This window comes from Ambystoma mexicanum, chromosome 5q (assembly GCF_040938575.1).
Source record: "Ambystoma mexicanum isolate Mex_15411 chromosome 5q, UKY_AmexF1_1, whole genome shotgun sequence".
NCBI lineage: Eukaryota > Metazoa > Chordata > Amphibia > Caudata > Ambystomatidae > Ambystoma > Ambystoma mexicanum.
In genome coordinates this window covers 390,739,647-390,762,910 of record NC_090933.1, presented here as the reverse complement: position 1 = coordinate 390,762,910, position 23,264 = coordinate 390,739,647, and the positions used below count along the sequence as shown (strand labels likewise).

At 50.0% G+C, this 23,264-nt stretch overlaps 1 protein-coding gene across 2 annotated transcripts in view; it reads left to right on the top strand.

Moving 5' to 3' along the window:
- USP14 (ubiquitin specific peptidase 14) overlaps nucleotides 1-23,264 on the top strand; it is a 991,689-nt gene that overhangs the window by 906,138 nt on the left and 62,287 nt on the right. The gene's annotated exons all lie outside the window — the stretch shown is intronic.

The following is a 23,264-nucleotide window of genomic DNA, read 5'->3' as shown; positions in this document are numbered from 1 at the left end:
TCTCCGGAACTTCTCATCCATCTGCAAGAAGGAAAAGACTCTCCAGGTTAGCGTGGAAACATCTAGAGGCGCCGCATACCGCCCTTACCCACCGCATTTGTTCTTCATAACTGGCATCCACGCTGAAAATGTTGCGGCACCTAAAAGACACAGAAAAATAACTCAGTTCAATGCAAATACGAAAGGGGTGCATCGCGCTCTCACTCACCTTCAGCGCTACTCATCTCAGCAGCATGCCGCCATCCCCGGACGCCGGCCATCATCTAAGGAAGGAAAGGAACGAAGTTAGAGAACTGTTCAAAAGACTCATTATACTTACCTGTCAGACTCTTGCCAGTGAAGTAACTAGGCAGCAACGAGCCCGCATCAATCAACGCACCCCTGCGCTGAAGGCAGGACGGAGAGCACACTATCCAAGAAAACAAGGTGAGCTGTGGATCAAAGGGAAGGGTTGGACCCCGGGGAAGAAGGGGTTCAAGTACAGAGAGACAATAGGGAGTTAAACTCTACCAATCCTGTATTTCAGGCCCAGTCTCCAGTCGAATAGCCTCCAGGGAAGGGTTTGAGGTCGTAAGAGGTCAGAACAGGCCGAGTGACATCCCCGTGGATACCAGTTGAGCGTTACAGACACTGATTCCAACCTACTGAGCAAAACCTACCAAACAATCCAATTCTGGATGCCAAAACGTAGCTCCTCCTTTTGGGTTTGCAATGGCTGCAAAATAAACCCGGCAAACTTTACAAGTCCTTCAACATTGACAGGAACACCATCACGCTTTCTAAAGATGTAAAAACGGAGTATACCTCGTTTCTTCCCTCTCCCTAACCAGACAGGCCAACTCTATCGCTTCTGCCACAGCTTACACCTCCAAACTTATCAACGCCTGTAGACCATTCCTGAGCTCAGATAGTTGCATCACGATTTCCAAAGCCCTCATCCCATTTAGGATTGACTACTGAAATGCCCTCTTCGCAGGCTGAAATACCCACAATATCAAATTATTACACGTCATCCAAAATAATGAATTAAGAGCTGCCCTTAACATCCCCATGAAAAATCATCTCTCAGCTGCCAGACGTAATGTCCACTGGCTCCTGGTCGACGAGCGAATTGTATTCATGACTCACAAGTGCTTGGCCTACACTGCCCCTTAATACTTGTCAAGCAAATTCTCAAAAGCACAATCCAGCAGACCTACACGCGCTGCCTACCCACATTTACTTACTATCTCCAGATTCAAGCTACAGAAAGCAGGGGGTGCAGCTTCCCAGTGGTAGCTGCTAAACACTGGCCCTTCCCTCCTCACTAAGATCAGAAACCTCCTACTTGACTTAACGTAAAGCCCTCAAAACAGGGTTATTCACACAAGATCTAAAAAAAACAGCTGGCAGCCATAATTTTGGAGACTGTAAAGAACAGTCTTAATGCAAGGCGATATTGTTCAACAGAGCCAGCGCAGCCATTCTGCTGGTGACTGCTGAGATGTAGTTTGGTGAGGTAGGGGAGTTCTGCTGGGCTGGTTAATGTACCCCACACTGTAGTGACTAACGTACTCTTCGTCCTTAGTCCCCTTTCCTCCATACGTCCTGTTAGGGAGAATTCTCATTTTATGACTAATTTCCCTTACCTATAGAGTCCCCCAGCAGCTTTGCTGGATTTGAAGGGTTTGTTTTCTTCTCCTGGTAAGAGTGAGACTCTTTTTCCCACTCTTAGGCATTTTTGCTATGTGTGTTCTAGGCTATTTTTGTGTTTAATGTCTATGGGGTTTCTCTCACCTCCATAGGAACCATCTTTATTCACATGTGTTACACAGCACCCTCCGTGCAGTGACACAGGGGTGTCGTAGCGACCCCCAAACATAGACTCCATACCCTAGGACTGACTGTCTCCCAGGGCATGTAAAGTCCCCATTGACTTTACTAGTCAATTTTTGTGAACTAAACCAGTACAACCCATCTTACCATGGAGGTACTGGCAAGGGTTAATAGTTTTTCCCTTATGTTCATTTTCGAGAGGGTACCGTACAGTTCCTCTCTCAAAAGTTTCTGGCTGGTGGCAGTGGTTACTACTGTAAATATTCAACCACAAATATTTTCCTATGGGATTTTCCCATTGTTCGAGGCTACCACATTTTCTGACAGCCTCTAACATACCGCCGGTGTATTTTAATATCAGCTTTACTCTGGTAGGTTTTATTTGCCAGAACTTGAATATAACTTCTTTCTTGTGTCTTTCTCTAAACTCCTAACCCAGGTCGGGGATCCTTTGTTCGTCCTTTTGGCGGGCTTCTACCGAGAAGCCCTCTTTTCGGCGCCAATGAGTCTGGGGTGGGTCCATTATGTGAGAGGGGGATTAGGACCCCTGGACAGGGTTGCCTCATGTTAGGCAGAAACCTGTGCAGTTCCCTCTGGGACCACTGCAAAAGATTTAGGACTACAGGTGTTTGGCAGTAAACCCACTTGGTAGCAGTCTGTACCACACAGATTCACTTGGTAGCTGTGGTTGAGCAGTCAGACTTCCCTCAAGAAGAGTTAGGCAGTATACAGAGTATTCACAATAGGTCAAAAGAACACAATAGAACAAGTAAACACTGACCAGAGCTTGGTGTAAAAGAGATATAATTATTTATTTAAAACCACATCTAGAAAAACACACAGGCACTAATAGTAAGCAATCCAAAAACACGGTCACTAAAAGATATACACTCCCTTAAAAGAATATTAGACAAGTCTTAAGTAAAGTCCCACTTATTTTCAGACAGCGGTGAGCGCTTAACGTAGATGGAACTCTAATAATTCGTTTTAAAAAGGGAGAGAAGAGCAGAGAACAAATTGAAACGGATCCCAACACTTTTTCAAGAACACAACAAGGGAGGAAGGCAAAGTAAAACCGTGAAGTTAGAGTTCAAGAGGCCGGATCCGCTTTCAGAGGATCCAAACGAAATGTGTCCAAGGTCACATGGTCGCAGTGCACAAAGGTCTTGTAAAGGTTCAAAAAGGAGTTGGACCACAGAAAGGGACCAGTTAGAGGGTCAAGGTGGCCAGCCCAGTCCAGAAGGTTAAGGAGTTATTATTACCTTGTAGCAATCTTTAGAAAGGGAGGCCTGGCGGACACAGTACCTTAAAGTGGTGAGAACGCTCCAGCGGGGGCAGTTGTTCCTGGCAGCGGGTGCAAGTCGGTGCTTCGTCCAGGGGAAGAGAGGATCTCGTCGTGGAGGAAGACAGGAGTCCGTTGCACTGCCAAGGAAGAAACCAGCCGTGGAGTTTCTCAGGTACAAGGAGCGGTCCGGTGATTCGCGGTTCAGTGGTGAGTGGATATCCGGCTGCCGGGGTGCTTGGCACGGGCAGTTCGACCACAAACCGGGCTGGGGTGTGAAGAAAGAAAGGAAAACTGGTTGTGCCCACTAGTCAGGGGAAGAAGCCTCTCCAGCCGGGAGATCTTCTCTGTCGTCGGGAAGTGGTGAGTCGGTTCTGCAGGGCTCCACCGGTGGTGTCGTCATGGTAGGTCGGCTCAGCTTCTCCCTCGTCGGATTCTCAGGTCCTGTGGTGACTTCTGAAGTTCCAGTCCCCAAAGCCCTGCTTTTATGCAGAAAACCCCCATTCACTCAGCCTAGCTGTCACTCAAACATGCTAAGTGGTGAGCCGGCCGCCTCACCACTTGGGCCAATCAGGACGGAGTGCGACTTGAGTTACCAAGGTAACTCGGTCCAGGGTGCCTAAACCCCCTCCCACACCCCCTGTGGTACCCAGACAAAGTGGTACCACTTTTGGAGGCTTCTGTGGAGAAGCTCGCCAAAAAAGTGGAACAAAGGGGGGCTCGACTTGGGTTGGAGTCACAGAAGAGAACACAAACGCCATTTTAGAATCGAGTCTTGGCAAAAAATACCAACCGGAGAATTAATATTAATTAAATAAACCAGCGGTATATTCGAGGCTATGAGAATTAAATAATTAAAGTTGGTAGCCTCGAACAATGGGAAAATCCCATAGGGATATATTTGCGGTCGAATATAAAAAGAAGTATCCACGGCCACCAGCCAAAACTCGATCAGGGGGGACGGAGACGTGCCCCCTCGACTAACAGACCCCGGGGCAATCGAATTGCCCCGACCAGTACGTCCACAATATGATGGTTTGTACTGGTTTCTGTTAATAATTTGGGACTAGTAAAGCCAATGGTGACTTTACATGCCCTGGGAGACAGTAGTCAGTCCCAGGGTATGGAGTCTATGGTGGGGTGTCACTATGACACACCTGTGTCACTGCACGGAGGGTGCTGTGTAACACAGATAGTAAAAACACATGAGACCCTATGGAGTAAAGGACCCCGTAGCTCATAAAACACATTACCAGTCACAGGAACACCATAAATCATGTCCAAGAGTGGGAGAAAGAGTCTCACTCGTGGCAGGAGAAAAAAAACAAACTCCAGAAATCCAGCAAAGCTGCTGGGGGACTCACTAGGTTAGGAAATTCAGCCTAAAGAGATAATTCTCCCTAACACCTCGGCAACCCATGTCGCACTCTATCCTGATAGGCTGGAGGGTCTCCTGCCAAGATGACCACTCCACTGTGTGAGTGACAGCTAGGCTGTATGAATGGGGATCTTTTTGCATAAAAGCATCGTCCTGAGGACTGGAAGAGCAAGACGTTGCCACTGGAACTAAGAAGCCGAAGAGGAGAGAAGCCAAAGACATCTGCAACGACGGAACCCCCGGTGAAGCCCTGCTGCAGCGTCTCACCACTTTTCTCAACACGACGATAGAAGATCTTGATCTGCAAGAGCCTTCTTCCCTTGAGCTGGTGGGGCCAACCAGTTTGCCAATCGCCTTCCCGGACCTGCCTTGGTCGAATCGGCAGTACCCCGTACTCAGAGACCAGATAGCCAGGCACCAGTCCACCCGGATCGCGATTTAAAGGAGCGTACCTTTTATTCGTCGGGCAGCACCGCGGCTGGTTTCGTCCCTGGGTAGTACAGTAACTCAAACCTTCCTCCACGACGAGAGCCCCTCTTCCTCTGCTGGATCCCCCAAACTGCAGGAACTACCAGGAACAACCGCCACCGCAGGAGCCACTTCTTCCTTTGTATTTGTATTTGGTTTATTTATATTGCGCACCCTGCCCAAGGGCATCAGGGCGCATGTTTGGAAAAGGTAGTTACAGGTAAGTGTTACATAGATAGGTACATATTACATTGTATCGACATATTTACATCGCGAATAAGAACATGAATAAGAAACAGTACACGCAAAGTGGTCTAAATATACAGTATATACAATGAGTAGCCTGTTTGCGGCTGCCTAAATTACAAAGCGGAGGCCAATGCATCCTGTTCGTGAAGCCACTGTTTATAATTTTATAATTATAAACCGCTTATATATTTATAAGGTACTTTGTTCCGCCAGGCCACCCTTTCTGCGTGGTAGTGCTGAAGGTGTTTGAAATCCTTTACCTACCTGTTGGGTTGGTCGCCCCTCTCTTCTAACCTTGTCTTTCACCTTCTACATCCACCTTTTCAAAATCGTTAACCAAAGACTTAACTGCAGCTACAAGAATATTTTGCTCCTGGGCCCTTGCCCTGTACCACTGACTCTGGCACAGGCCTACTGACTCTGGCTAAATTTATTAGAACTGCCTTCTTTAGATTGCTTCTCAACTAGAAATGTGTTGATGCACCTACTTCTTATAACAACCCTTTCCTCCCCACTTTTAAAACTTGTGAAATGCCATTTTGCTCAGTTTTCATTTAAGTTTTTTTTATACTGATGCACTGCCTTGCTTAAACTGGTTCACAAACTTATGTGAAGTGTTGCAAGGGTGTGTAAGAAGGAATTTCTGTATAACTTGTGCTTTCCCTCCCTTGTGAGAAATTGTTAGTGTGCCAGTTGTGTTTGGTTTACACTGCCGTTTTGCTCAGTTTACACTCTTGCTCAAACTTGTCTATAATTTAACTATCGAGTTGTGTATACTTCCTTTGACCGAATTTAACTTGCTTTAAGAACTGTGATAGATGTGTTTTACTAGAAGTGTATAAAATAAAAATATATATTCTTTTACTACAAAACTTTGGTCAGTGTTTCCTTGTTCCATAGTACTGAAGGCCTATTGTGTAAACCCTGAATACTGCTCATCTCCCTCTTGAGATAAGTCTGACTGCTCAGCCACAGCTACCAACTAAATCTTTGTGGTACAGACTGATACCAAAGGGGATTTAGTGCTCTCATCTGTAGTCCTAATCTTCTGTAGTGCTCCCTAAGGGAACTGCACAGGATGCTGCCTAACACGTCCCACTATCCTCCCCCCTAATAAAACTTGTGTCATTAGGCAATGTTTATATATTGTTGACGTGTCTATGGGGACTGAGGTGTGGCGCCGGAGGGCGGAGTCAGGGAAGCGCATGCTCCCAGGGCCGCACCCCCGAACGCCTCTAAATTTAAAGGGGAAGAAGGATTTTTCTGGTGAAAAATGTTCTGTCTCCCATCCCTAAAAAGGGAAACCCTTGCAGTATGGCGGAAAGGGGAACGAAGGACTAACAGTACGGTAGTCACTATGGTGAGTAATTTATCATTTTTCTGTTCACCCTAGGTCCCCTTCCTCTGAGCTCAGACCCAACTTCTTAGGATTTTACATGTACAAATTCTCAGGTGATTTTCTGTTCACCCCAGGTCTTCCTCTGCCGAGCTCAGCCCCACCCTTCTTAGGATTTTAAACGTACAAATTATCGGGTGATTTTCTTTTCGGCCCATGTCCCCCTCCGCCAGGCTCAGACCCGCCTTCATTGGATTTTACATATACACATTTTTGGGTCATTTTCCGTTCGGCCCGGGTCCTCCTCCTCCTCCTCCTCCTCCTCCTCCAGGCTGATCCCCACCTTCTTTGCTACAGAGCTTTCAGTTGATCTCCCTCTGCCGGGTTCTGACCAACTTTATCAACTTTGCCACAAATGTTCTTTACTGTATCATCATCGAAGACTTTCGATTGTGCGCAGGGGTTGTTTGGCCCGTCGCAGAACCGCTTTGACAATTTTCTACAACTCTTTCACTTTTCAGCTGGATACCTGTTAGGTACGATTTTCCTAGAAATGGTAAATCTCCCTGACCTGGATCAACCCCATAACTTTTTGCTTTACTAGTGGGATATTTTCCTTAATACTTCTGAGTTCGGAAACTTTTTCCACACTCAAAGAATATTTTACTTTTTTTAATGGGTGTAAGTTATCGTCTTTAACAACTTATTGGCAATAGGTGCCTGTTGTTGCTGGGTTTCCCTAAGGGCTCCCTTTTTAAACTTTCTCTGGCTAAACTTGAGAGAACTACAGTTCCCAAGGGTAGAGCGGATCTTTGGATCCCTTTTACATGTTGTTAGGTGGGTTAAACCAGCACACCCCACCTTATGTTGAGTGCTGGGGAGATACAATGTATCCCCTTTCACACTAAAACTGTAACACTTCTATTACAGTGACAAGCTTACCTTCAATGGCTGGTGGCAGTGAAACCTTGTATTAATTTGGTGCACCTTTACCGGGGGCTGTGCTCACAGCTGCAGTAAAGGCACCTAAGGGTGTTCATTTTACCAAAATGGCCCCTGTCTTCTTTATTCGCCATTTTAGTGTTTATTGTCCTTTCTTATTCCTTCCCCTGACATCCAGGGCAGGAAATTCCTTTGTGTGATTTTTATGTTCGGCGGGAGTCTCCTGACTCTCCACCCAGGCTCCAGTCTGTCTGTGAAGGTATTGTAACGCTCACCTGGTATCCACGGGGACGTCACTCAGCCTGTTCTGACCTCAAACCCTTCCCTGGAGTCTACTCGACTGGAGACTGGGCCTGAAACACAGGATTGGTAGAGTTTAACTCCCTATTGTCTCTGTGTGCTTGAACCCCTTCTTCCCCGGGGTCCAACCCTTCCCTTTGATCCACAGCTCACCTTGTTTTCTTGGAAAGTGTGCTCTCCGTCCTGCTTTCAGCGCAGGGGCGCGTTGATTGATGCGGGCTTGTTGCTGCCTAGTTACTTCACTGGCAAGAGTCCGACAGGTAAGTATAATGAGTCTTTTGAACAGTTCTCTAACTTCGTTCCTTTCCTTCCTTAGATGATGGCCGGCGTCCGGGGATGGCGGCGTGCTGCTGAGATGAGTAGCGCTGAAGGTGAGTGAGAGCGCGATGCACCCCTTTCGTATTTGCATTGAACTGAGTTCTTTTTCTGTGTCTTTTAGGTGCCGCAACATTTTCAGCGTGGATGCCGGTTATGAAGAACAAATGCGGTGGGTAAGGGCGGTATGCGGCGCCTCTAGATGTTTCCACGCTAACCTGGAGAGTCTTTTCCTTCTTGCAGATGGATGAGAAGTTCCGGAGACAGAGTTCCCCCAGAGCGGCTGGGATTCAGGTAAGCGTTTGAAGCTTGTACAGTATTTAAAAATAAGCGAAGATTTGCTGAATGCTTACTAATGCCTTTTTTCTGCTCTTTTCCCTTTTCCTTAGGAAGCGGCGTGCCGGGATGGGAAAGACACCGCCGAAGATGCCCGCAGAACAGAAGGAGCGATGACTGATGGGCAGAAGCGCCGCAAGGTAAGGCTGTTCCTAACAGTGTTCTTGTGCTTGCAGGAGCTGAGCGCAGAAGAAAGATGCAGGCCTACTGGAGACCGATCCGAGCATGGCGAGTGTCACGCTGCAGGTGCAGAAAACGCAAAGCATGTTTCTCAGCCTGGGTGTGGCTTAAATAGTCTCTGGGTATCCCAGGTTCCTCTGGGCTGAACCACACCCAAAAGACTAGACAGCACATGCAGTTCTAGGAACCGAAATATGTGGGGGCATCCATCTTGCCCCCATCAATGCACTACAAGTCCAATCCCCAATATTATCCTATGGGAGTGAGTGAGTGAGTCTGGTGCCACAAGCGCCAAGTCTGACTTTGGAGGGATGGAGAGGCCCTTGAGGGCCATGTAGGTGATCGTGGCCTGGCTCCAGCCTGACATCTTGGAGGGCTGGGGACATGAGGGGCAGGAATCAGGACAGTGTCATAAGTGCCTGCGATGGGGAGGAGGAGTTGGGTACCATCCGCGTAATTAGTGTAGGTGATACCCAAGTCGTCCAGGAGGTCAAATAGAGTTTTGGTAAAGATGTTATAAAATGGCAGGTAGTCGCAGGAGCTTTGGGGCACTACGCAGGTGACTGGTGCTGGATGGGCCGCTCTGTGGTGGGAGAAGACCCTCAGGGTGCGATTGGACAGGAAGGATTTGATCCAAATAGCAGCTTTGGTTGAGAAGAAGGCAACTGAGAAACGGTGTTGGCAGAGGATTTTATGATCCACAAGATCAAAGGCAGCTGAGAGGTATAGTAAGAGGAGGACGACTGGTTTACAGTTATCTTTTGTCTCATTAATTTGCATTTTAAGGTCCAGTAGTGCAGACTCTGTACCGTGGTCTGGACAGAAGCCAGATTGAAATAGGCTCAGGAGGTTCAGTTCCATTTAAGTTTGGATTTGCAGGTAGGCTGCTCCGTCTAGTATTTTTAGGAGGCAGGGTACGGTTGTAATGGGGCCATAATTTGTGGGTATGTTGGGGTCAAGCGTAAGTTTCTTGAGGGGAGGACCCATGCATCTTTCAGCTTTGTTCGTACAATCGCTGTTGAGAAGGATGAGTTGATAAGTGTGGTGATGAAGGGGGCAAGCGCAGTCTTTAAAGATCAAGGCATGGCAGGTGTCACTTTGGCATCTGGACGGCTTCAGCCCTTTAATGATTTTATTTACTTCAGATACTGTGACTGGAGTAAACTCGAACAAGTGGGTAGAGGTCTGTGGTGGCTTTGGGGAGTCTGTTGGGGTTTGAGAAGATGTTAGTTTGTTTCTTTTTTTTGGATTTTAGTTTGTAGTAAGGGGATTGTCTAGAAGACCCTTCTGGATGTTTGCACAACATATGGAGTTTTTCAGACAGCCATCAGGGGTGGTGGCGGGAGATTCGAATTCTCTCAAAATGGCGAAGAGCTCTTTGGTGCCAGAGTTAGCATTAATTATCCTCTCATTATACCTTTTACTTTTGGTAAGGAGAATGTCTTCTTTTTAGAGGAAGCAGCTAAATATTCTTTGTTGGCAATTGTCTGAAGTTTCTTCCAGGCGGTCTCAGCAGCTCTTTGAAGTTAAGTGTGTACAATGAGTTCAAATGGCTGTAGGTATGCGCATGCTCATGGGAGCCATCGTGTCAATTGCTGCTATTAGTGTTGGGTTGTATAGATCTACCATGGCAGTGGGGTCATTGCTGGAAGTTGCAGTAGTGCAAGTAAGTTGGCTGCAGTGATGTTGCAGGTGTTTCTTGACAAGGTGATGGCCGGCGTCCGGGGATGATGACGTGCTGCTGAGATGAGTAGCGCTTCTTCAAGAAAGAGAGCTTCCTCTCCGTCTGCCCAACTAATAAAAAGGCGAGTTTCGCCTTCAATTGCTGTAACTCAGCTCACTTCCCTGGGAACATATGAGACCTGAGCTTACCCCTGACCACAAGGCCTCAATTTTGTCCCTTAGAAGTCTCTCCTCCCTACCCTCTCCCGCTTCCTAGCCGCCCCCAACACTAGAATAACACCCCTAATTGTGGCCTTAAAGGCTTCCCAAACTCCCTCCGTCTTCACCTGCTCATCATCATTGATTACAAAGAATTCCTTAATTGAGGCAAGGATGGACTGATAAAACTCCTTATTCTTCAGCAGAAGATCATTACAGGGCTATCTCCCCGGGCCAGGGACTCTCCTCGGCATCCCCAATTGGACTTTAACTACATCATGGTCCGACCACGGTGTCACTTCCACCCCTGTTTTCGTGATCCTCTCACAAAGCGCCTTGTCAACTAGAATGTAGTCGATTCTAGAGTATGATGGATGAGTTTTAGAAAAATATGTAAATAAAGGGACTTGGCTCTCCCAGACCCAGTGAGAATTCTGAAGCCCCAGCTCATCATTGGTGCCTTGAAACGAGGCTGCTAGACATTTCTGCATCGGAGAGTCTGTATAAGGACGCTCGGACCTCCTATCACGATCCAGGTCTAATACCATATTAAAATCCCCTCCCACCACAAGGGCACGCTCCGTGAACGAGAGAATTTTGGATTTCATCTCCAGCCAAAAGCTATCTTGGGCTTCATTGGGAGCCTATACTAGAGACTAGAGTCACCTTGGAACCCCTCACTTCCCCCTTAATCATAATAAATCGAGCCTCGGGGTCCCTGTACTGGGCCTTCAGGATGAACTGGGCCATAGACGCAGCCACTATTGCTACCCCCCTCTTCTTCGCATGGTATGATGCTTGAAAGACCCTCTGTATCGACCTAGCTTTAAGAGATGGTTCACTACCCCTCACCCAGTGGGTTTCCTGGAGAAAGAGGAAATCTAGTTTCAATCTATTAAATTCTTTCACTACCATGAGACCACGTGTTTTCAGTGAGCCCAGAGTGGACAAGAGGTCGGAATCAGCCATCAGGGGAACCGGATCTTAGCTCTACTTCACTCAGAGTACGTAAACCCCCAAGACTTCTCCCATCACTAATATGCTCATGGTTCCCCTTTCGATGTTTCCCTCTCCAGTGGACCGAGACTCCAATCGGTTGATAACAGTTCTACCATACGTTCAAAGGGAAACCCCCCCCCCCTTCCCGAGCGCCTGGATTACCTGCGGCATTGACCCTGACGCACAACCAGGCCACTAGGAGTCACCTTCACCAGGGCGACATACAACAATAAAAGCCCACAACATTCTGAGCCCCTCCCACATAGAAAAGCAACTCATCTGTAACCGCATCTTCCTTCCTTCCCCATCCCCTCCCCCCAAACATCGTCAAGAAAGAGAAAACAAGACAACATATCCTTGCAAGGGACCAAAAGACAGGGTTATCTCTCCCACAGCCTGAGCCGATAGAACCTCCTATACCAGACCTCCCTCCCTCATCGAATCAAGCGTAAGCGGTATGAACACAAGTCCAGGTCACGTAGTCGGCTGCCCGGGGGAGGGAGGTGGCATCTTTCTGAATTTCCTATGGCCCTGGATCCAGCGCCTTTCCACAAAATTATTTGCAGCACGAGGCTCCGACAAGACTTTCCCTCCATTCGGCTCTCCATCCCTCGCCGTGCAGCCCCCCAGAAGTTCCAGAGACACTCTTTGTATATCAACTTCAGAAACCAGAGAGTACTTGTATCCTTCCACTTCAAACGAGGGAGAAAAAGGGTGACCCCATCTGTATCTCACACCTCTAGACTGGAGCCATTTCGTTAAGGGGCTGCATAATCGCCTGCGCAACAGTGAGGGCTGACAAGTCCTGGTAGATTGATATTTTAGATCCTTCCCACTCAATGGGCCCCTTCTTCCATGCCAGCTCCACGATCTTGGCCTTCTCGGAATAATAGTGAAACTTCACTATAATCGATCGGGGCCCTCTCGCAGGGGCACCCGCTCTGTGGGCCCTGTCATTTGTCGGCTCACTGATATTTCCCTCATCAAAAAGCTTATTCACAACCGCTTTCACTATTTTAACAATGTCTGCCGGCGTCTCCCCATCTCGATCTGGAACACCCAAAAATCTAAGATTGCAGCGGCGCTCTCTGTTCTCTAAATCATCCATCTTAAGGGTTATCTTCTCCTCTCTCCTCTCCAGCTCTGACAAGCGTGCATCAACTTGAGTCTCCAAAATGTCAACCAAGGATTGGTTGGCTTCCAGTGCTTGGACTCGGTCGTCCACTGAGTCCACCTTCTTATCTGACTTGTCTAGTCTCTTACTAACGTCAGCTCTGAATCCTCGAATCCCCTTCACAGGGCTGCCATCGTTCCACTCACTGTCTGAGATTCCATTTCTTCTGGTTGAGCAATGACAGACAAGATCCTTTGACATCGCTAGAGAGTAGAGGTCCCTCTGCAAGGCTTTTGCCCAGTCATTCGGAAGTAGATGAAATTGTGACCAGGACGCCCCCGAGGCCCTCAGGAAGGCTCCAGAGATAACCACAGCAGAAGTCTGGAGAAACGCAGAGCCACCAATGTAGAGACAATGAATTAGACAACCACCATAGACTTGGGATAGCACCTGTATCGAGGGACCGGATACTATGCTTCCCCCTCGCCTCAAAATTCGGTACATAGACCTTGAGTCTACTGCTGTGAGCTAACAGAGGCAGCCGCGCCGGTACGGGAGGAACACCACTATGACAGGCGATGCGGCAATAAGGGGGACACCATATAGCTCTTTCAGTTCAGCAATGCTTACGTCGCTTTAGGAACCCCACCATACAAAATTAAAATCAGACCAGTCTCTGGAGAGCGGGAGGGTACACCAGTGCAGCAAGAACAGAGGGTGGGCAGAAGGTGGGTGATGGCGTTGGATGGCGTGTGACGCCGGCGAAAGGGTTGGCGTCAGTGGGAAAAGCAAGTCCAGGAGCGTGCTTGGACACCAGGAGCGTCCACTGCCCACAAAAATCGCTTCAGTCGCGGTCCAGACCTCCTCCACCATCCGCTAACAGATCCATGGGCCCCTGACACACAAGGATTGCAGCTGCCACTGGATATGGGTAAACAGCTGGGGCAACACGGGCAGCTGAGGAGTTGCTGGAGAATCCAGGATCTCCCGGAGACCAGGGCTATGAGGGGTGGGGGACCTCCCCCCGCAACAATGCATTGTCCCTTTTGGAGCTCACGCCACTCCACCAAGCTCCCCCAACCCGCTCAAGGGAGGGCTGCCTCGCCTTAGCCACCACCAACCTCTGAATTCCAGTTGATCCCCTGCGCCGGGTCTCCTCCTTCTCTGCATACTCCAAGGGCCTCCGGCAGCCGCCCAAGCCGCAGACACCCACCTTTCCGGGTGCCACGACTGTCTGCACCCCCACAAGCCGCCAGGCCCGCAGCCTTCGCCTCTGCCCGGGCGACCCACAGCATGCACAGTTACGGCGCTCCTCACCCCAGTGGCGCTCCCTCGGTCGTTATCTTCGGGGGGCGAGGAGAACGAGAGCCCAAATGAAGATTTCTCTGAATTCCCCCGGGACAGGGACGCTGCACCGAAAAGACTCGAAGCCGCTCCCCCACCCGGTGGGAAGCTCCAACTGTTGCGGAGCTGCCTGCGGGAGACTCGACATCCTCCCCGAGCAGACAACCCGGGCTGGAACTCTCGCTTCCCATCACCAACAACGACCGGGGTTTCACCCAGCAGGTGCCCGGAGGGTTTACTCAGCCTCTGGGGGGGGACGGATCCTCTTCACAGCAGGCTTTGGAGGGGCTCAGACTCCTTTTTTTCCACCCTGGGAAAGCAAGCAGCGGAGGTGCTTCAGCGCATCTCAGCGCCCCCTAGCGGGTCGTGTGTGCTCTTTTTGACTGCGAGGTTCCGTTGGGGGGAAGAGACTTGAGGATGGCATACAAGCGTGTTGATTAGATGGATAGTTCTTAGTTGGGTAAAGGGAACAAGAGGATAAGAGGGCATTGTAAGTTGGCAGTGGGTGTTAACCGTCGCGGCTGAAATTGTTCCCTGTTTTGAATTAGTACACGCATAGCGATTTAATGAAGGTAGGTCTAAACATGTTGAAGAGGGTGGAGCTGCAGTCATCTGAGAAAGGATTTTACTGTCGGGGTTTGAGGGCAGAGACGTGCCCACAAAGCCAAGGGGAGAAAAGTGCTCAAGAGATGAGTGTAAGGTGTCCTGCAGACCAGAAACAATGGGCGGCAGTGAACAGAAAGGGGCAGGGAGTACAAGTAAGACACTCCCTCAGTCCCTCAACCGTTGTTTCGGGGGGAGGTGTGGGCTCACAGCAACACTTCTTCCTGAAGATTGGACTTGCAGTGTCCCTCTGTCTGAGGATGAAGTTGGGCAGCTCCACTGCCGATCACTGATGCCCCCTCCACCCCTGCCGCAGGCTTTCCCCGGCTGGCCACTTCCATTGGGCCCACCACTGGCAACAAGGCCCTAAGGGCGCCCTGCAACCAATCCAACCGGTGGCCCACCTGCACTCCCCAGGCAATGGCATGGGGGCCAGAGGGCAACATCTGGAAGCTCCATGGGGCCTCAGGAGCTTATACACTGGCTCACAGCCAGTGGTCAAGGCCAAGAGCGCAGGATGTAAGAAAGGATCTTCGGATGGGTGGCAGAGCTCTGAGATTAAGCAACCATCTTTGTAATCGCTCAACAGCGCCACTCCCCCATCCCCCATTTGGACCTGATCTTAATAGCAAGGATTTCTATAAAGAGGGCAGAGAGGGGAGAAGGGTAGCCTTGTCAGACACCCCTTGGACAATTTCATCTTGGGGGGAAGGGAGGGTGAATTGACCAGTTTATCCTCTGCTTGGCTACAGGGAGGGTGAAGATCACTGTAACCCATTTCATAAATCTAGGGTGAAAGTCTATCCCTGCCATCATTGTGCAGAGAAAACCACAATCAATCATATCCAAGACTTTGTGTCTAGGCCTACCAAGGCAGGGGTGGGGGGGGTTGTAGGTGTCTGTTGTGTTGTTGGCCCTATGGATGTTGGCCTGTGGGGAACTGCCCTGAACAAACCCAGCCTGCTCTGTGTATGAGCGAGGGGAAGGCAATGGCTAGGCGATTTGCAGGGATCTTTTCATATATTTTAGCTGTATATTGAAGAGTGTTATTAGGCGGTATCTGTAGCAGTTAGTCACCCATGCCTGGTTTAAAAAAAATAGGGAGATTAAAGATTCTCCCATTGTTGGAGAGACAGATTTAGAACCTTGAAATGAGTTAAATAGTTTGGACAGTATTGGGTCAGCTGGGACATAAACCGTTTGTAGATCGTCAAAAAGAAGCCGTCGGCCAGGCCTGTGGGGTGTCAAACGTGTAGTCGCATTCTCAATCGCCTCTGTGCTGTGGGAGCTTCAAGGAGAGTGAAGGTGTCTGATAGGCAAGTAAGGGTCACTTGTAAGAAGTAGTCTGGTTTCCCTAATGATAGAGGGCTGCCCACCATAATATGTGAGAAATAGTGGAATGTGATTTGTGTTTTTAACTCTTGGTCGTAGAATACGTTCCAGTCATCCTTTAATTTGACCATCTTGTTTCGATTTTTAACTATCAGCAGTTTAAAGGCGAGTAATCTATTTTCCTTGTTTCTGCATGAATAGTAAGTTTGCCTGGTTTTGAATTGCGGATTGTGCTATTTTGTTTGAGAGATGAGCCTCTAATTTGGCACTAGCTATCCTCCAGTCTCTCTGGGCCTTAAGGGAGGTCTTTGACTTCAGTGAAATAATAAGTCCTTACACTGCCTCCAGTACCACGCAAATCCTGTCTCTAGCTTTGATTCAGCTCACCTCTGATGGCCACCTCTGAAGGCATCCACATGGTTTTGGATGACTGGTCTCGTGTGTCATTAAGCATTGTATCATTGGCTGTTGGTGAGAGCTACCCGTAAAATGGCCTCTATGGAGGAGTGGTCTGTGAGGGCACAAACTAAGGCCGGTTTTGGCGACACAGGAGAATAGGGAGGACGTGAGCATGATCAGATCAATACGAGAATTACCCTGGTGGACGAAGGAGAAAAAGGAATAATCTCGCTCATCCATGTGCTGAAATCTCCACACATCTAGCACATTCAGGTGTTTCATGAAATTTAAAAAGCACTGGTTATTCTTAGTCTATAGAGGAGGCCGGAGGAAATGTCTAGTATGTCATTAGGAGGAGTGTTGAAGTTCCGTCCGATTGGAATGTGTCCTGCTGCTACTCTCGGGAGTAGGTTGAGGTTAAACTTGTCTTGGTGTTCATTGGGTGCGTAAATTGCAATTGTGGTGGTAGAGGACTCCCTTGACCATTAAGTGGTGCCCTGTGGGTCTTTGCTAGGTGCTTATTTTTTCAAAGGTATGTCCTTGGCCATAAGAAGAGCTACACCCCTCTTCTTTTCCCCCCTGAGGCAATGAATTGGGCAGGGAAATACTTGTGACCCATATGCCATTAGTCTGCTTTTAGGAGATGGCTTTCCTGAAGAATAGCTGTTTGCTTGCAGCTGTAGGAGTCTGGGCAGGATACCCCTGCACTTCAATGGAGAGTTTAGCTCTTGAGTATTGAAGGAGATTATCCAGCAGTTTGTCAAGCGTCGGAGAGTGTCCGTATAGTATGTTCCTTTATGGATAATTCTAATTTTCCTGTGTAATCCCAGGGGTTTTAATCCCCACCATCGAATGATTCAGTATTAATAGGTGACATATTAATCGATCTTTGAAAAATTGACTGGTAGCAGTTAACGTGTAACATGGGAAGCAAACTGAGAAAAGAGGGCAAAGGTGTGAACTGCTGCCCTTGTCAGTCTCAGGGCTCATTTGCTATCTGTTAAGGGGACAGAACTTTGGCGTCATGCTCTTCCGGGTTGATGAGAATTTTGACAGTGAGAATTTATCATTTGGTCGGTTCCATTTCAGGAGGTGTCAGTAGAGTTGACAGTAGAGATGGTCCCCCTCCTTGTTAAGGCCTCTGACGGAGGGGGGGCACAGTCATGGGGGATCTTGTTCTAATGCTTCCTGCTGGGAGTTGGGCCAACCTGCAAGGGTCTTCTTTAGTTGCCAGTTGTCCAGGTGCAACCCTCGTCTTCCGCCTCGCGTTGATTTAATATCAACCAGGTGCTAACCTCAAGAGTGAATGTGAGGGTATTGTGTGGGGACCAACAGTGGTTTTATTTTTGTTTGGAGCCATTTAGTTACATTGCGTAGGGCCCAGCATTTGAGAGTGGGTGGTTGGTGAAAGATTCTGGAAAACATGATTTTGGCAGCTGGGAAGGAGATAACTACTTTTAGTATTGCCCCCTTCAGAATCTCCTCTTTTAATTTGAAAATATGCACGCTTGGGAGGACGTCGGGTAACCAGGTTCTAATGGATTCCTTCCTCCCATGGTTTCCTCCTCTGATAGCCTATCCACAGTTCAACTGCTGTTCTCAAATTTTCTCGCTGCCAAGGTGTGCAGCGCTGCTCAGCGTTTAGTCCATCCGACGCCTCTGTGCCCTGCGGTGGACAGGACGTTGGGTTGGGTTGAGTATATATCGAGGCGCTGCATGTTGTAACCTGTTTTTTTCAGCTCACTCTGTTCGCTTCGGCAACACATTAGTCCGGCTAAGGCCTCTGGCTTCAAGCTGTGCATGGATTGCGACTGACCAGACTTGATGCGCACCAGATAAGTCTCTACTGATTGAGCGCGAGGACCACCACACCCAGGATTACAGGTCGTGTCAGTCCATGTACTTGAAGGCTCTCTGGCAACAGGCGGCAATGATCTTCACCTACGTCCGCAAGACAAAGAGTTTAGTCATGCGGCCTCATTAGAGGTCGAGCCGCGCAGAACACCGATCTGAGACTGGTTCGGCTCAGCGCAAGGAAAAGGATAAGAAGACGAAACATTGCAAGAGATCCCGCTTTCCGAGCGGATCCTCACACCAGCATTCTTCATACTCTTCAAAGGAGAGGAGCCACTGCTCCAGAGACTCTACAGCGAAGGCGACTAAGGTACCTTTTCGGGCCCAATCCTCCAACCTGAGGGAATGGCAACTGTTTCGCCTTAAGAGGCTTGACATCTTTGCTAAGATACCGACGGCATCTGCCTCAGTGCCTTTTGTTCCGGCGTGACTCACCACGTCTTCTGGGACCAGCATGGTACCCGCTGGGGATAACTCCTGCATGCCTACGGGCTCGGGGCTTGACTCAAAGAGGGACAAAGTACCCCAGCGCTTGAAGAATCTGCATTCAGGTGTTGAGATCTCGCAGCGTCGGTTCCGACTTAGTCTTCAGTGTCATCAGTGCCGCGGGCCCCCCTGGAATATGCTCCTCTTCCTTTGAACCCCTTCATGCCCGGAAGGTGAGAGGGGGGTCACAAGAGCCTGCATGCAATATGGCAGCTCCTGTGTGAGCTCCGCGTAAGATCCTCATTTCTGGGAAAATCCTGATGCTTCGCAGTGGGCATGAGCAGTTGAACTTGGGGGAATCGCTCCGCAACGACCGCAGAACTTGTGGGGCGAATTTTGTACTGGCTTGTGAGCATCATCCCAATATGTGGGGGTGACTGACCCACGTGAAGCCTGTTACCCTGGGCGTAGAGCACTGCAGTTGGCGTTGGCAGGAAGACGGACCGGCCTGACCAGTAGGGGGGGGGGGGGGGCAGATGCAGCGACACTACTGGTGTGGTTGTGGGCTCGGATCTCGAGGAGGAGGTCTGAGCGCCCAGCAGGGATCGGAGACGGGCGGCTCTCAGTGCAGAAGAGAAGCTGTGCTGCACAAGTCTCTGATCCTGAACCGGGAAGGTCGAGGCGGGTCCTGCGCAGCAGTGGGTGACTTGCAGGACGGAGAGGGCTGTGACCTCTGGCCCAGTGCGGCTAATGCAAACCAGTGCAGGAGGAGACTGAAAGCTCTGTGAATGGAACAGGCCTTTGGGATGCCTCTCAGAGCCCAGCAGGGTGAAGGATGCAGTGAGATCTACCGGCCAGCGGCACAGAGGGGAGACGGTGCACAGAGATGCAGATGGATTAGCGCCCCTGGTGAGTCAGGGAGAGCCTCCCCGGTGGGATGTTGTAATATCATTAAATACAGTACTCCTACGTCCCGGCCCCTTTCCTCCATACTGTATGGGGGTCCCTTGCTAGGGACAGGAGACTGAACCTTTTTTGCCATAAAAATCATCTTCCCCTTTAAATTTATATGCGCTCCCCTGACTCCGCCCACCGGTGCCACTCCTCAGTCCTCTTTTCCGCATCGACGGGAATGGACCGCTTTGACCAGCGCTCCTGGCTTAGGCCTCCGGCCTAGTAATTCCATGCGCTCTTCCCCGGAGAAGTACTTTTATATTTTTCTTCTTTCAATCAGGTACCGCTCTGTCCTCTGGCGGCACGCTCCTCCCCAGCACATGACGGCAGGCTTCAGCAGGTGTCCAGCCTGCGAGGGTCCCTTCCCCACGTCCGACCCCCATGCCCTCTGCCTCCAATGCCTTGGCACTGACCACAACTGGGAAGGCTGTACCGCGTGTGACGCGCTGACACCGCGCGCCTTCAGGAACAGATTAGGCAGGTGGATGGAGCTATTTGGAAAGTCGCCTCCAGAGGACTTAAGTGTTTGTTAAGCAGAAGACCAGGCCCAAGGTAGGTGCACTGTTCTCCTCCACACCCCGCAAGTGCGAGTCCTTCCTCAGGAAACACATGAACGGGAGGGACCCAACAGGTCCTAATACCAGCACACGTACCAAGGCTGCTTCAGCTACCTGCCACCAGGCCAAGGGGTCTAGAGATCCTACCTTTGACTCCTCCTAGGGACCGCAAGGTTTTATTACCGGGTCTCAACCCGAGGAGCCACATCCCATTACTGGATTGTCTGAGGGGGACCCCTTCTACGCAGCACTACCAGCACCACAGCCGATTGCAGTCTGCCCACCAGGCCCTGTCCTGAGGTGCAGGGTAGGCCTCAGCCTCCACCGCCCTGCATACTGGAGGAAGCTGGGCCCAGAGCTGCAAGAGCCATGACGCAAGCACGTGGCATGCAGCTGGAAAAAGGGCTGCCGGGCCAGACAATGGCAGCTTGCCCGACTCTGTCCCTCTTTGGGGACCAGGTAGGGGAACGAGTCTCCAGGTGGGAATGGTCAATGCCGGACACTTGCCCCACAGCATACTCATCAGCTTTGCGGGGCAGACTCACCTCACCCCATACCGGCAGACAGGGTGCGCCTAGGTCTCAGCAACGTCAGGACCCAGCGCCTATTCTGGTTCCATCAAGCACTCCTCTGGCCTGTGAAGACAGGTTCTTTGAGAAGTTCCTTACTCTCATGAGGTCTCCGTAGATGGGCAACATCCTTAGGGATGTTATCAGGGACATGCTCCCTCCGGTACAGCCGCTAGCACCCACAGCTATGCCGCCCTTGGGTCCAGCTCCTCAGCTGCCTTAACTGCCTGCACCGGTCCCTACGGCACTGGCTCCCATGCCTGTGCCAGTCGCAGCAGCCCCGTATCCGCTGCCACAGCAGCTTCCAGCGCCGATCAGTATGCCACAGCTCCCTGCGCCCAGCACACCTCCAGCTGCACCAGACCAGCAAGATACATTGGTGGACACAGGACCCCAACACTTCATTAGCCAAAGCCTTTCACAAACGGCTGGCAGGCCTGGCTGAGTACTTGGGGGAGGTGGGGGGGGGCATTTGGAAAGATCTATTCCGATGCTACCATCCATCTGCACCAGTCCAATGCGGATGCCATGCTGGCGGCGGTCAACAAGAGACTCTGGTGAGAAATTGCCGATTTCCTACCTGAACTCCCGGTTCAGATCAGGCTCGTTTCAAGACGGGGCTCGCTGAAGCCAAAATAGTGGCGCAGGATATAATTAAGTCCATGGTGGCTCACATTGATACCCCAGGGCGTGCTTTATGAATTGCTACCGACATGAGAAGGACGGCTTGGCTAAGGGCGACGAATCTGTCAACCTTGATGTCCAGGAGCGTATTCTGGACCTTCCTTTCGAGGGGGGGCGATCTGTTCCATTCTACGACGGACGAATAACTCGATAAGAAGAATAATAGTTCAGTCTATGAAGTCCTTATCGAGCCTCACCAAATCCACCGATATATGATTTTGATTATTTGTACCGCGCTCCAAGACAAGATCAACTGTATCCAGGCGCAGATGGTCAGAAAGCTAAAATTAAGATGTCACAGATAACTATTCTAGTTTCTCCAAGTTAAGCTGCCTACTTGAACAAGTGGGTCTTTAAAGCTTTTCTGAACTGGTCCAGTGATGGAGAAGCTCTAATCTCTAGTGGGAGCTGGTTTTAGAGCTTAGGTCCTTAGACTCCAAATCTCCTATCCCCTCTGGAGACAAGTTTGGAATGAGGAACGGCCAGCGACAATTTGTCTCCTGAGCACAGTACTCTAGCCGGATGATAACAGTGAACCTTTGCCCTGAAGTAGCTGGGGCAAGGCAATTGAGACATTTGTACATCAGACACGCTACCTTGAACTTAATTCGATCCTCGACCAACAGCCAGTCGAACAATATACGAAGGGAAGATACATGGTCCCTTTTCTCAAATGTCCAGTGACTGATCGCTGCATTCTGGGCCCTCTGAAGTCGATTTCTGCTTAGCTGGACTTCCTGCCATCAGGCTGTTACACTAATCCAGATGGGTGTTCGTCATCACCCGCACAACCAAGCGCATATAACCAAGCACACCAGCGCTCAGACAAGGGGCTCTCCTTCAGAGGCTTCACAGGCTTCCAGGAGAGATGGTCCAGACAACCAGACAGATCCCCGAGCTAGCACAGGCACAAGCAACGCAAGGCGGCTCACAAGGGCTTTTTCCAGTCCCCCTCCTCAGCCCCAGCCGAGCAAGAAAGCATGACAGTCATCTAGATCCACCAGTCCCCGGTGGGGCAGGCTTGCCCTTCACGCTCACTGCTGGCGCACCAGGTTCATACACAAAAAGAACCAGGCTGGCCTGAGAGTTGTGTTGGTTGGACCTGTCCACCTTGAGCCTTTCCCTTCCTCTCCAAAAGTTCAAGATTGTTACCCCAGTGCTTATAGCGGAGACCTTGAGTGTGGGAGACTGGATGTGCTCCCTGGATCTTAAGGATGCTTACCTACACGCCCCAATCTGGCAACCCCATCTGTCCTTTATTAGGTTCAGGATCATGGGTCTTAACTACAATACAAGGTTCTACCCTTTGGCCTCAATTTGTCTGCCGTGGTCTTCACAAGACTGATGAACGCAGTGGCAGCCCTGCTCAGGGCCACCACATCTACCCATACCTAGACAACTAGCCTATCAGGGCAAGGTCTCTGCAGGCAGTCCAGCACACCGCCTCCGCCCTCGTGAATACACTACACGAGCTGGGATTTTCCATCAATCACAAGAAGTCATAGTTGGAGTCCATGCAGAGTCTAACCTTCCTGGGCCTTATCTGGAATTCGAGCTCTGAGGATTTTCCCCTCAGAGGACAAGATTGCAGCCATCAAGAGGGCCACGGGCATTTTCTCAGCAGAGCACTGACCTCGGCATGGTGGTACCAAAAACCTCCTGGGCATCATGACGGCATGTCTCCTCGCAGTGCCGCATACGAGGCTCAAAATGAGGCGATTGCGGTTGCACTTCATAGCCTCATGGGATCAGGAGAAGAGTTCCCAGGCGGAGCTGGTCAGCATCCCACATGATCTCCACCAGGACCCAGTTTGGTGGAGCGCGGACAACAACCTGCGCATAGGCAGACCCTTCCATCAAACAGCACCTCAGGTTACCATCACCACAGACTCACCCCTAAAGGGCTGGGGAGCTACCTTGGGCCACCAGTGTCCACAGGATATAGTC